The sequence below is a fragment of the Chinchilla lanigera genome, unplaced genomic scaffold (genome assembly GCF_000276665.1).
Source record: "Chinchilla lanigera isolate Chin_1 unplaced genomic scaffold, ChiLan1.0 scaffold00021, whole genome shotgun sequence".
Classification (NCBI taxonomy): Eukaryota; Metazoa; Chordata; class Mammalia; order Rodentia; family Chinchillidae; genus Chinchilla; species Chinchilla lanigera.
The window spans coordinates 9,356-11,829 of record NW_004955422.1 but is presented as its reverse complement, the minus strand read 5'-3'; the positions used below and the strand labels follow the sequence as shown (position 1 = coordinate 11,829).

The following is a 2,474-nucleotide window of genomic DNA, read 5'->3' as shown; positions in this document are numbered from 1 at the left end:
TAAGCTAATAATGCGCATCACCTTTACAGCAGATAACGTCTAATTGGGTAGGATGACTGTGAAGCAACCTATACTTTTGATATGATAAAGAATATGAATGAGTAAACATATAAAACATTTTGAAACAGTAAGAGATAATGTTATACTCATTTTTATTCCAGAATGTCTTAAATGTTAGCTGAATTTTGAAGAAAAATTTTCTGGAAGAAATAATGACACACCTTACGGCTTTGGGGATTAAAAGCTGCATTTATGTCTAGGATATGATGATGCAATTAAAATACTAGATAAACGAATTGTTGGTGGCTTAGTTGCTAATAATTACTTTGGAAGAGAAGGCTAATGTTTAAATATTAAATGGTTCAGATTTTATTCGTCTGAAAATCCCCTCCCTTTCAAATAGTTTTTTAAGTGCCTTTTTCACATCCTTGTTCCTGAAGCTATAGACGATCAGATTAAACATGGGAAAGACAACGGTGTAAAACACCGCAACCACTTTAACCAAGGCAGGGGACTAGCCGGCAGCTGGGCAACAGTACATGAACAGGAGTGTCCTGTAGAACAGGGTCACCGCCACGAGGTGGGAAGCACAGGTGGAGAAGGTTTGACTTCTGCTGCCAGAAGACTTGATGTGCAGCACGGTGTTGGGGATGCAGGCGTAAGAGATGAATATCACCACAAAGGTGCTGCTCTGGATGAAGCCACACAAGGCAAAGAGCAGAAGCTGGTTGATGCGGGCATCTGCACAGGACAGAGCCAGACACGGTGGGATGTCACAGAAGAAATGAACAACCACATTGGAGCCACAGTAGGAAAGCCTAAATGCCAGGGAGACTTGCACCAGCAAGGTGACACTTCCACTGAAGTAGGCTAACAGGACGAGGCCACGGCAGACCCTTGGGGACATCAGGACAGAATACAGCAGCCTCTGGCAGATGGCCACATAGTGGTCATAGGCCATGGCAGCCAGAGTGAGGCACTCAGCATTCACAAAGCAGGTGACAAAGGACATCTACAGGCTCAGCCATGGAAGGAGATGCATTTTCTGGAGGCTAGGATGTTTACCAGCATTTTGGAAGCAACTGTTGTAGATCAGCAGATGTCTAAGAAAGACAAATTGCTCAGAAAGTAATACATGGGGTTTTGCAGGCTGGGATCAATATTAGCTAGAATTATTAAGCCCAAATTTCCTGCCACAGTTAATGTATACACTACACGCAAGACAACAAACAGGGTGAGTCTAACAGGGAGGTAAATCTCTGAATCCAATGAATACAAATTTGGCAGGCAAGGTGTAATCATGCTTCAACATTTTCTTAGCTTTAGTAATTTTCTCTCTCAAGTAAGGTGGCATCAGATGGTGCAGAACGACTTGGGTGACAGATGAACCAAAAATATCTTTACTCTTATTCCTACAGGAATAAAGGGAAAGTTAATAAATTCTTACACATATTATTTCTGTGACAATCTTAGGGAGGTCATTTTTAAACGAGATAGATACAAATTATCACTGACACCAAAATAAAAATGTCATCCAGAAGGTGGTATGTGATGACACCACAAACTGGTTAACGGCTATGTGTTCTACATGATGGCACTGAATGATGAACAGGGCGCAGGTGAGGAGAGCTGCTAGAGTAATGAGAGCTGGGAAAACCTTTGTAGGCAAAGCTCTGTTATTACAATCTGAACATCTTTGTACTAAGTACATTTTTACTTCTTTGAAGTAAAAAGAAGTGGTGAAAATTTTTGGAAATGTGCTTACACTTAGACTGCATGGTCCGCAGAAAGATTTCTGTGATCGTGGGTGCTGGGTAACAATGATGGTTGTTAGGTTTTGCAGTGAAGCGAGAGATGCTGGGGTTTCAATCTGAGCTTTGGTACTTGTTATTTGTGTGATCTGAGTGAAGTCCCTTAAATCATTTATGTGACGGCCTGAACGGACACTCTTTGAATATTTACTAAGTAAAATTCATCACAAATAAATAAATTGACCCCCATTTTGTTTCTATTTTCTAATGTTCTGAATACTTTGAAATATTCCCATAGTTCCTGATATTCTTTTCATGTTTGGCATCAAGGACACGTAATGCAGGCTCTCTCACCAGGAGATGTAATGTGTGAGTGTGTGAGCTGGATGAAGGGTGCATTTTGATTGAAACACACTGTTTAAAAGGAATTAATATTATACTTACACAGTGTGGCTATTGTTTTCATCTCCCCAGTTGGATTTCTTCTTCTTATCCTGGACGTATAATAGTACCTGTTATGGAAACCCGGAAGCATGATTGGACAGGGTGGGCCACTCGTTTGGTGGACACTGCTTGGGTCTGCAATTAATCATTGGATGTTAAGAGCAACGAAGGGCAGAGTCCTGACACTACACTCATGAAATTTTATTTCTTAAGCACCAAGGGAAAACATGTCAGTGCCAGTTTCAGACTTTCTGTAGTATCCCAGTTACCACTCCAGAA

At 41.0% G+C, this 2,474-nt stretch overlaps 1 pseudogene; it reads right to left on the bottom strand.

Moving 5' to 3' along the window:
• Positions 1 to 346: 346 nt before the first annotated feature.
• Positions 347 to 1,312, bottom strand: LOC102027316 (annotated as a pseudogene).
• Positions 1,313 to 2,474: the final 1,162 nt, after the last annotated feature.